Below are 12,662 nucleotides of genomic sequence, written 5' to 3'. Positions count from 1 at the left end.
CAGATCCCCAACCACAAATTGTCCACCACAGTTGGTGGAAGAAAAGCAGAGTTTTGGATTTAACAGATCTGATTCGGACCTGAATAAGAAATTGAATCAGCAAAACAGATTGGATGCAAACAGATCAGGTTGCATCCAAACACTACAGACACAGATATAAGGCAAACTATGTGGTCAATGCACACCCTAGTAACTGGTACCATTTAAGGAGCTAATCCCACTCCTATGTGTTTTCCCCATGCAACAGCTCAATTTGCACAGTCTTAGCACAGCTGAAGGGACCTCAAACCCTTACCACTTAAAGGTACATATTACCCAGCTGATTCTGTTCCTCTGAAGTCCCTGGTTTGCTTTGTACCATAATCTCATATTGCAGGACACAACCCGCAATAACATTTGGTCATGAAGTGGTAACAGTGGTTACCTTTCCCAGTAGTGATGTATGGAAGTGAGAGCTGGACCATAAAGAAGGCTGGTCGCTGAATAATTCATGCTTTTGAATTATGGTGCTGGAGGAGACTCTTGAGAGTCCCATGGACTGCAAGAAGATCAAACCTATCCATTCTTAAGGAAATCAGCCCTGAGTGCTCACTGGAAGGACAGATCCTGGAGCTGAGACTCCAATACTTTGGCCACCTCATGAGAAGAGAAGACTCCCTGGAAAAGACCCTGATGTTGAGAAAGATGGAGGGCACAAGGAGAAGGGGACGAAAGAGGACGAGATGGTTGGATAGTGTTCTCGAAGCTACAAGCATGAGTTCGACCAAACTGCGGGAGGCAGTGGAAGACAGGTGTGCCTGGCGTGCTCTGGTCCATGGGGTTACGAAGAGTCAGACACGACTAAACGACTAAACAACAACAATGTACTGAGAAGTACATACAGCTGAAGTTGGAAGAGAGGTGCACTTTTCTTCTGTGCCACCCACAGCACTCACTCAAAAATCTAAAGGTGCCCATGGGCCTAAAAATTTGCCCATCCCTGCAATACATATTAAAAATTCTACCAAGCTGAAATCAGACAGGCAATGAACTGCAGTGCTCACAATGCTACTTATATCAGAAACTTTACAAGCTCTTGTGTGTATGGGTGCAAAAACTATCCATTGTTTCTGTATGAGAGGAAACAAACCACATATTCACAGTTGGTTGAATATAATCACACATTCCCAAACAGTTATTGCAGATCCACAAAATTGGTTCTGGCTGCAGTGAAGCTTACTGCACACGATGGGGGAGAAGAACCCATATAAAACAACAGACCAGCCAGTGCTTTAAATATGAACTGAAAGTTGTAATTGCTGAGCATAATGCACACCAGCAAACTGGGGGGGGGGGAGTTTGGGGGGAAGGGGGTTGTTAAGAAGAAAATGTGTGTATATGTGCACTTCTGGTTTTGTTTTGCTTAAAAAAAAAGATGACAATTGAGTCATGTGTGTGTGTCTTTAAATAGAAATGATAAACACAAACGCTAGGATCCGAACACAAAATCAAATTTTGATAACCTTCATGGGGAGGGGGCTGCCTCTCATTGCAGGAAAGAACCACCGTAATAAGATATTTTCTGGATTAGAACAAAGGTCTATGATTCTGTTCCTCACAGTGGTCAACCAGATGTCTACAGGAACCCCAGACGCAGGCTAAGAGAACAAGAGCATTTTCATATTCCCCTTCAATGGATCTTCAGAGGCAAACTCCAGAAGTGAAGGTACCATACAGCCAATCATGACTAGGTAAAGGTAAAGGGATCCCTGACCATTAGGTCCAGTCGTGGCTGACTCTGGGGTTGCGACACTCATCTCGCTTTATTGGCTGAGGGAACTGGCATACAGCTTCCAGGTCATGTGGCCAGCATGACTAAGCCACTTCTGGCGAACCAAAGCAGTGCATGGAAACGCCGTTTACCTTCCCGCTGGAGTGGTACCTATTTATCTACTTGCACTTTGACATGCTTTCCAACTGCTAGGTTGGCAGGAGCTGTGACCGAGCAACAGGAGCTCACCCCGTCGCAGGGATTCGAACCGCTGACCTTCTGATAGGCAAGTCCTAGGATCTGTGGTTTAACCCACAGAATTGAAGGTACCATACAGCCAATCATGACTAGAAGCCATCAATATCAACTCAACACACCAACACTTCCCCATGTAATGGAACACCCATGGAAATAGGGAAGATTCTACAAATGACTAATTGCATGCAAGGATAATGTTAGTTGTGGGTTTTTTTTGTTCTAATTCTCCTCTCTGAGACTGCCATGTGTTGCAGCTACAAAATTAGTAACTTCATCTCATACCGATGTTTGTTTTTCTCCCCACTCCAACCTTTACTTATTTTATTTCATAAACATGCAGCTTAATGACACATTATGCTGCAGAGAACATCTTGGGGTTGGGGTGGAAGAGAGCAACACACAAGACTAGCCCTTACTGTGACAGGTTAATTAGGAAGCACTCTTAGAAGAGACTTAGCAATCAGCCAGTCATCCTTGGTAAATTGAGAGAAGATAATTTCCCTACATCTCAGAATAATTAAAAAGGTAAGGTTTCAATTTTATATTACTATATTCACAAGGCAGCACCAATGTGTACACGGCACCTGCTACCTCTTTTTAAAATCATTATTCCTGCCTTTCTCTTCATAATACAGACATCAATCTTGGAGTAGCTTTAGGCGAAAGCATGGAGATAAAAATGAATGACTTTAATTTAAGTCCATGGTCTTTTAAGCTTTTCTCAACCTGAAACAGTAAGTAAAGGGATTGTTTTCCATAAGATTACATCCCAGCACTGTACGGAGTAAGGACATCCCCAGCTAAAACAGCAAGCCTTGACTTTGCTGAAGTTCATTCACTCTCTGTTGGTGAATCCAAGTAATGATCTAATGTAACAGCAGCTTTCTGGTGATTCTGAAAAGATTGCTTCATAAATTAGTGCATTGTCATGTTTTTAAAAAACAGAGAAAGGAATAACGTGCTCTATCTTGACACGTCTTAAAGACCAGTAGGCTTGGATCCTCAGACCCATGAACAGAAAATAAATTTCCCATCACTTATTCCCACCCGCAGCTCCCCAAATCCTTCCTAGAAGACTGGGAGAAATAATAATATTAATAATAATTTTATTATTTAGACCCCGCCCATCTGGCTGCGTTTCCCCAGCAACTCTGGGCAGCTCCCAACAGAGGACTAAAAACAGAATAAAACTTCAAACATTAAAAGCTTCCTTGAACAGAAATTCCTGAATGATATGGGAACAGAACACCATGTTAGGAAAGGGAGGCTCACAACCCAAACAGAGATAACTCACATGAGTAGAGCTCCAGTTCGAGAAGATTTCTCCTTCTGCGCTGTGGCCATGCCAAATCACACACCATTCAGCAGGTTTTCCAAATGCTCTAGGGAGGCTTTCTGGGAAGCAGAGAAAGCTGCCAAGGGGGGGACCAGATTCCCCTTTGGGGAATTTTCTGTAGCTTCTCTCAGTTCCAATACATGCACTAATACACCAGATACAATTATTCCCATAGCAATCAGTTCCTCTGAATCAGGCATTCCAAGCCCTTTCTTTTTTAAAAAAGAGACAGACAGACATGCGTCACCAGGGACAAAGGACAAATGTCTGAGCACCCTCTAAGCCACAAACCTGAATACAGCTAAAGCACTGTGAATTCATGTGTGCAAGTTAAAAGGTGTCTGTTGTTGGATTGTTTTGGTTTTTTGCAACACTAATCAGTACATTGTCTTACCTTCAAGGTCCCAGCCTTAGCCACCACAAACATTTACAATTACTGAGTACTACACATCACCTGCCTCCACAGATGACTACAGAAACTCAGAGTCACATTCCTAGAAATAGCTTCCCCCATGAGAGATTCACAAAATGTCAGCACACAAAAGTGGCAGACACCACACATTGAATAATGCCTCTTTAGCTCATGTTGCACAGTACACGCAGAGTGCCCCATGACTTGGCTCCACGAACCTGGGAAAGTTTGACATGGAAGCAAGTACTGTAATGTGAAAGACTTTTGTCAAACATGCTGGAGTACCACTGGGCTAGATGAACAAATTTTCCAACCTGATTTAGGTTGCCTTCCTATGGGAAGAAAGCAGCAGAGTAGGGGATAGGGGAATAAGGCATAGCTCGGGTTATGGCATAGCCAGACTCAGGGGCTAGTCTGTTTTTACATAGGAGTACCATAAACTCCAACTGCTTATACCACCTATGTCAAAGTACCTTCTTCTTTGGTGATCACTCGTAGCCAAGTAAGATTGTCTTCCGTGAACACGGTCCTAACAGTGAGTTAGTAAGTGATTGTGAAGGCCAATTCTGGACCCACATGTCCTTCCATAGGTTTCCAGATGGGAACTGATCACGGTGAGGGTTTGCCAAACATGCCTTCCTCTTAGCACGTTTCTCCCTTTCATCCTATGTTCAAGCATCTTTAAAGTTAACAAAGTTTAGGGTCATGGCAATGAAAACAACAGAGTTGGGGCAACAACACAACCCTGCTTAATACCTGATCCCAATGTGAATGGCTCACTTTGAGAGCCATTGTTATCTGTGATTGTTGCTGTCACATTATCATGGAGGAGCCGAAGGATTTTCACAAATTTATCTGGGCAGCCAATTTTCAGAAGGACAGTCCACAGGGCATAACAATTTACAGTGTCAAAGGCCTTAGCCAGGTCAATATACAGGTGTTGGTTTTGCTCTATGCATTTTCCTTGAGGCTGTCAGGTGGTGAAAATCATGTCCACTGTCCCCCTAAAAGGACGAAAACCATTTTGGGATTCAGGAAGGGTAGCCTTGGATAGAGCCACATTAATACCATATATTTAAAGCACTTTAAAAATTCATGGCTTCCCCCAAAGAGTGCAGGGAAGTGTAGTTTCTTTAAGAGTACTAGAAGTAGTTAAGAGACCTCTATTCTCCCACATAGAGGTATAATATCCAGACTTTCCTGCAAATGGTGATTGTTAAACCATTCCGAGAATTGTAGCACTGAATCAGAATAGGAGTCTCCTTACCACTCTCAGCCCCTTTCGCAATCTATATTTCCCAGCATGCTTTGGGGGAAGTCATGGCTGTTTGGAATGGTATCTCAGTGCTTGAAATGTAAGGTGTGAAAGTGATCTAGGTTTAACAGAGGAAAATCTAGAGTTTTTTGTTACAACAGAATGTACAATTTTATGTAAATTTCAGATTAAAGTCTGTGCTGAATGAAACTTTGATTTCTTTGGGATTCTACCTCTGCCTCTATTTCTATCTGAACAGCTTTGCAAGTTCTTTTTTTTAAAATAATCATTTCACCAAGAGAAATCAGTCCAATAAGAGATATCGCTTTGCTTGCTTTGGGCATCTCAAACAATGACATTGCAATAGGAGCCATTTATATCAGAAATGCTGACGGCCCCTTAAATTATGTTATCTTGAACAGGAATCCTATAATAAAACAGAATGATTAACATCAGGCAGGTTCAAGTGAGATGCAGTTAATTATCAGGAAGCCTGTTCAATTTTCAGATTTTTATGTAATTAGATTTTCATGTCTCCTGCTTTTTCTTTTTTTTATTATCAGAGCACTTATGGCTTGCTATTATGCTCAGGATCCAATATGTCAAGAAATACCAAGACATAAAGTAATAAGGAAATAACTTATTATATCCAAATTCTATCAGCGAGAGCATATAAGCAATGGCGCGTCTGCTACCAAGTATTATGAGCTGTTTTGATGAAGGAGCTAGAATGTACACATTCCAGTATCAATAAATGAAATATTCTACTACAGTACTAGAACACAACCCCAGAACAACCACCAAAGTCCATGATGGCCCCCCGGGCTGGGCAGCACATCTATAGCACATGTGGGTTCGAGTCCCAAATTGGGCAAAAGATTCCTGCATTGCAGGGGGCTGGACTAGATGAATCTCATGGTCTCTTCCAACTATACAATTATATGAAAAATTCTGTGGGTTATAATTTGCAGTGTCTCAACACTGCGCCTAGTAACCTGGCACTCAAAGTCTTTCATCAACTCACACACTCGGCACACACATAGGCCACTGTTTCACAATAGTAAAGGGGATGGATGGCATGTCCTATGTAGTAAGAGTGTACTAAACCCCTGGCCTACCTGGCAGCAAGTCAGTATGTCAAGTCACCACTCCAGGGTTAAGCCACGTGTCCAAAGTCCAAACTGAAGCACAGTCCCACAGAGATCCTAGAGCAGGCAAGACCAAACTTGGCCCTCCAGCTGTTTTGGCACTACAATTCCCATCATCCCTGACCACAGGTCCTGTTAGCTAGGGATGATGGGAGTCGTAGTCCCAAAACAGCTGGAGGGCCAGGTTTGGCCATGCCTGCCCTAGAACATTGAAGCTGAGGTCCATCAACATGGGCTGTTGAGCAGACACAGCAACTCAGATCTGCTTCCCTTTTATACTTCACATGCTGATTGCAGCATCTGGGCTTGATGAGGCATCTGACCCTCACCTGTTCCAAGTCTTCTCCAGCTGAGAAGAGCCATCTTGCAGCACTAGTGGCTCCATCTGGCCAGCTAGGGAGCTGGGCTGTGGGCCCTTGCCTGCCTCAGCCTCAGCCTCTTGGGAGTGCTCTGTCTGCTACTCCCTATGCCTCAGAGCCCGCTGTGTTTGTGGAGACAGGGGCCCTCTGGCTCTGGGAATGGGTCCCATTGCTCTGGTTCCTGTGCACCAACCCCACATCCCCTCATCATCCTCCATCACCCTGTGAATACTTCCTACACCAATCTCTCCTTCCCCACCCCCAGCTTGCTCTGGTGTGTCCAGTCCCAACTACACCTCTTCGCTGGGATCCTCTTCCTCCTCAAAGTTCATGATAAAGAGCAAGACATCTCTATTCCACTTACCAAGTATTGGCTAGCAGTTTAGATACTCAAGTCAGAGCATAAAAGCATGTATAGCCAATATAGTGCCTTCCAGACTCCCATCAGTTCCAGGAAGCATAGTGAATGGTCAAAGATGATGGAACCTGTGATCCAATAGCTTCTGGAGAGTACCATGCTGGATAACTGTTCTCCAACGCACCAGGTTGCTGAAGGGAAGGGATCTGAACTTGCAAGCTTCCATGCTCTCTCTAGCGTAAATATGTCCAATGAAAAAATGTCACTTTCCTTAACTTGCACTGACAAGATTCACAGTTCACAGAACATGAGCACGCTATTGGAAGTTTGCATGGATGGTGGCTTCAGTCAACAGACATGTGCTTGCAACAGCATGGAATAGAATAAAATATGTCAGAAATGGGCCATAGCTCGGCAGCAGAGCAAACACAGAAGGTCCCATATCCTGCAGTTAAAAGGATCTCAAGCTGAAGGGCTAGGAAATAGTCCGCCCCAAATCACAGAGAGCTGTAGCTACTTGGGAACAGAGCAGGGATAGCTAACCTTTTGGCCCCGGGGGCCCCAGTGTCACATTCCAAACCCTCCAGGGCCACAAGTGTGGCCAGAAAGTGGGAACAGTCACTTCACAGCTGGCATGCACATTTACATACCACACATACCGGAATCACACCAGTGTGTTTGTACATTCACAGAATGGGGGGGGGGGGATCCATAACATGCTGGCAACAAATCTGTCTTGTGAGCAGTGGGAGGGAGAAATCTCAATACAGATGGTGACATTGGGATGGATGGGGAGGTTTAAACCTCTCCTTCCACCTCAGTGCCCAAGATACAGACGCCCCCCCCCCCTTTCCTAATACAGCAGCCTCCATATTGGCTGCAGTTCTGGGACGGAGAGCTTTAAATCTCTCTGTCCACTTCCACACCACAATCAGGATGCCCATCCTCCTCCATCTTTTACTTTACAGGCTTTTGAAGTTAAAAGTGACCCAAGTGTTTTTTGAAGCCTCCATACACCTTCCCTTGGTGTTATAAGCTGTGGAAGAGTCCGTCACTAGGAAATGATGGGCAGTTCACAGGATATCACACTTTTACCACCACTACTGTTCTATGGGATATTTTTTTGGATACCCATAAACATGTGAAATGAATGGGAAGTAAAGCTGAATATTATCTAAATACGGGAAAACAGCTGCCACCCAAAAAATTGAGGGTTTCACTTGCACCTTGAGATGGAGAGGGGGTGTAGATATGGCCCCTGGGTTAGCTACGTCTAAAGTAGAGAGTATTGGGTTCGATGGAAAAATAGCTTGACTCAGCTTAAGGCTTCAGCACAGGCTGAATAAAAACTACAAGTAGGGATTCCCCAGACATTTTGGCACTTAAATTCATCACATGATTAAGCTAACTTTCAACATATCTGCAAGAAAGACACTGTCCTCCCAGGTTTAGGGTCAGGCTCACACTGCCAGATCACCTTACCCTGTTCATCGGGAGCAACCTATGGGCTCACATAGTCGTCTTCATCCAGCAAAGGAATTCCCACCCCACCCCCCAAATTTATATAGACTTAGGTTGTTACTGCAGCAGTGGCATCCCAGTACTGGTGCAGATAGAACAGTAGCTGCCGTATTAAGGCCTGAAATGGAAAGCAGGGAATTGTCTGTAAGAATGAGATGCTGGCAGAAGAATACAGTGGTACCTTGGTTCTCAAACTTAATCTGTTTCGGAAGTCTGTTCCAAAACCAAAGCGTTCCAAAACCAAGGTGTGCTTTTCCATAGAAATAATGCAAAACAGATTAATCCATTCCAGGCTTTTAAAAACAACCCCTAAAACAGCATTTTAACATGAATTTTACTATCTAACAAGACCATTTATCCATAAAATGAAAGCATTAAATAATGCACTGCAGTCACACATTCAGTCACTCAGTAGCTGAACTGGGTTCCACACAGGCAAAAAAACAAAAAGAGCAGCAAAAACAAAAACGCAAAATAAGTAGCAAAACCAGACAGACCTCAGTGTAACACTCAAATCAAAAGCATAACACTCAAAACAGAGCACGTTCTGCTTCCAAAAAAAGTTTGCAAACCGGAACACGTACTTCTGGGTTTGCAGCATTTGGGTTCCAAGTTGTTTGAGTACCAAGGCATTTGAGAACCGAGGCACCACTGTATGTGAGTGAGGAGAAGGTAGTGTGCAAGACTGCAGGGCACTCCCAAAAGCCTAACTGAGCTTTACGCTGGTGTAAATCCACAAGTGGCTGCACCTTCTCAAGCTCCATGCCATTTGCCTCCTGCAACTGTGAATGGGTGGATAAGCATTAGATTACAATCCCCAAACCCTTGGGTGCTATATGAAGCTCCAATTCTCTCACTTAAGAATGTGGCACACACACACCCTGCCCACCCTCTAGCACACATGAAAAACCATTCAGTATAATGAATGTTTACTTGCTTCGGGCAAAAAAGGAAAAGGGGAAAGAAGACTAACAGTGTAGAAGCAATATACTATCACAGTGGCACCGCTAGCAACCATAGATTCTAGCTGGCATTTTTATCTAACTCTCATTTCCAATTCAGCTAAAATACGAAGATGTTGACTAATGACCTGAAACACAGTGGGTAACTGCATAAATCAAGTCTTTGTTTTCCCATTCCTACTTGAAAAGTTTCTGGATACCTTAAGGTCAGGACTTCCGAAAAGCCATGTTTTAAGCAATAAGTAGTACTTGCATCATGCCAAAATGAAATCTTTCTCAAGAACAAAAATATCAAAGGGTAGCATAAACAGAAGTCATAGCAAGCCCTTTTTAACATATGCGTGGTTGGTTACTGAGACCGACAATTCTTTCGTGCCTGCAGAGATGATGGTGGAGAAACGGTAAGGTTTGTACGCTCAACTTCTTCATTTCCCCCCCTCTACACCCACCTGAACCAAAATGGTATGCAGTTTGTTCTTGCTTTACAAAATAGTGAGCCGAGTGGTAACTTTTAAGATCCTGGGGATGTACCTGTTATGTAGAACAACAATCTTTCATAGTTAGAGCCGAGGTTATGGGACATAGGGTCATAAAACACATATTTCAAAACTATTAAGAAACGCTTTTAAAAACCAGATGCTCAAAAAGCAAGCAAAGCCTAAAAATGAATAAATAATATACCCATGCATGCCTGAGCCATTTTACAATTCCTTAAGGTTCTGCAGACCCCCACAAAGCTGATCTGAGGTCACAGAAGAAGTAGAAGAAGAGTTTGGATTTGATATCCCGCTTTATCACTACCCAAAGGAGTCTCAAAGCGGCTAACAATCTCCTTTCCCTTCCTCCCCCACAACAAACACTCTGTGAGGTGAGTGGGGCTGAGAGACTTCAGAGAAGTGTGACTAGCCCAAGGTCACCCAGCAGCTGCATGTGGAGGAGCGGAGATGTGAACCCCAGATTACGAGTCTATTGCTCTTAACCACTACACCACACTGGCTCTCGGAACACAAAGGGATAGGAGGAGGAAAGCAACATTGCACTAACAGAGCTTATTGTGCTGGTTCTCACTAGCTCACCTGCTTAGCTGAATCTAGCCCTAAAACAAAATCCCTAAATATTACAGGATTCTTTTGCACGAAAGTCAGAAAGTCCTTTGAAATGGCAACAATGTTCTTATAACACTCAAAAGCAAGGACTTTCCCTTAGCCTCTTAAAATGCAACACTATGTTGTATGTCAAAAGTTATGATACCATGTTGACTGAAGTATTTCTCCATTTTTCGCACACATTTGGGAATGGGATTTTGGTTATGTGACATTTCCATGATGGATATTCATGCCTGCACAATTGTACTTGAAGTATTTAACCAAAAAATGACAGTGGAGTTAAGGGCTAGCCCTGCTATCCAGTTAAAGATCCTTCCATTTCCCATCAGTATGGTTGGATAATAGTAAAACTTCCAAAAGCAAGCAAACTATAAGTAGATAATCATGCATCTTATGAAGGTATATTCCAAGACCCCAGAAAGGACTGTACAGGTACCACCTACATTTGAATTGAGGAGCAAGATACTGTTTTTCTTAAATAAGTAGACGTTTTTACACTCTTCCATGTTTGCATTGGAATAACAGCTATTTAAAGCTTGCATTAAAGAGAACAGCAGAGTTGTTGAATCATTGGGGCTCTGTGCTGTCCATGGTGCTGATGAACATACATTGGACTACTGTAACAGTTTGAAACTATTAAGCAGGTCTTAGTGTCCTCCTTCCGAAAACTCAAGTACTTGTTTTGAAAGTCAGGCACTTTCTTTACCTAAATAACAACAACAACAACAACAACAACAACAACAATTTATTATTTATACCCCACCAATCTGGCTGGGTTTCCCTAGCCATTCTGGGAAGCTCTCAACAGAATATTAAAAACACAATAAAACATTAAACATTAAAAATTTCCCTAAACAGGGTTGCCATCAGATGTCTTCTACAAGTCAGATAGTTGTTTATTTTCTTGACATCTGATGGGAGGGCGCCACTACCAAGAAGGCCCTCTGCCTGGTTCCCTGTAGCCTCACTTTTCTCAGTGAAGGAACTACCAGAAGGCCCTCGGAGCTGGACCTCAGTGTCCGGGCTGAACAATGGGGTTGGAGACTCTCCTTCAGGTATACTGGGCCGAGGCCATTTACTTATCAATACCATCTGGCCCTCCTCTTTGCCTTTCCAACTACTGGTCTTAACTGGTGGGTGCAGAACCACCAAGGCACCACAGCCTGATCCAAGGTGGGTTGCAGCAGGAGTGCTACCACCAGGCAAATACATGGTAAACGATTAAGAAATGGGCCCCCAAATGCATGTTTGCATTGGAAGTGGGTCCTGGGTCTGGAAAGGTTGAAGAGACATGCTATTAACTGTATGGATAAGTGCCTTGCCAATTCACTGCAGTGCAGATATGGATAAGTCTGAACTGCTTTTCTTGAATTGCTAGTTTTGGGAAATGATATGCAATGAACTGAAGAAAATGTTCCATCTAACATTTGTTAAAAAACCTGAAGCATTTCTGTTAGGGATTGTAGGACAAGACCTGCCAAAGAAGTTGAAAAATATATTCATGTATGCCACAACAGCGGCGAGAGTCTTAATAGCACAAGGATGGAAGATTGAGGAAATCCCGACTAAAGAATTATGGCAAGAGAAACTGATGGACTATGCAGAACTGGCAAAATTGACACATAAACTACGGGGCAAGGATAACTGTGACTTTAAAGAGGAATGGGAACCTTTTACAAAATATCTAAAGATGCAACAAAGTGAATTGGACTCCTTGGCAGGCTTTGAATAAACACTCACAATCTTTTTATTGATAATAATCAGTTAGATAAATTAAGGACTTATACAATTCTGTAACATGCAAAGAATAACATTTATAGAGAAACCAGAGATTGGAACTGAGGGAAGCCAGAGGGTGGGGAGGGGGGTGGGTTGTTTTATGGGAGGGGGGATGATATGTTTTAAGATAATATGTTTTGTTGAATTACCTAATAAAAAAATATTAAAAAAAGAATTGCCAGTTTGCAAATGCTGAAAATATAGCATTCTTAAACATGGCACCAGTCTTTTCAGCTCAGTGGTTAAAAGTTCTTGAGTTAAGACAGGGAAGACCTATGGCCAGGCCATAAAGTTCCTGGGCCAGTCATCTCTCAGCTTCACAGGGTCAGTATGTTACCACAAGCCACTTGCACCCTTTGAATCCCAGCCTGAGTGTACAATTGAAAGCCCTGTGCCATTTTGTCAGGGAGTCTGGTAA

The 12,662-nt window shown here is 43.1% G+C and overlaps 1 long non-coding RNA gene across 1 annotated transcript in view; it reads right to left on the bottom strand.

Moving 5' to 3' along the window:
- The window catches only part of LOC309332551, a 385,008-nt gene that overhangs the window by 343,966 nt on the left and 28,380 nt on the right, over positions 1–12,662 (bottom strand). The window lies entirely within an intron of this gene.

This window comes from Podarcis erhardii, assembly GCF_964252035.2.
Source record: "Podarcis erhardii genome assembly, chromosome: 17".
Lineage (NCBI taxonomy): Eukaryota > Metazoa > Chordata > Lepidosauria > Squamata > Lacertidae > Podarcis > Podarcis erhardii.
This window is presented reverse-complemented; position numbering and strand designations above follow the sequence as displayed.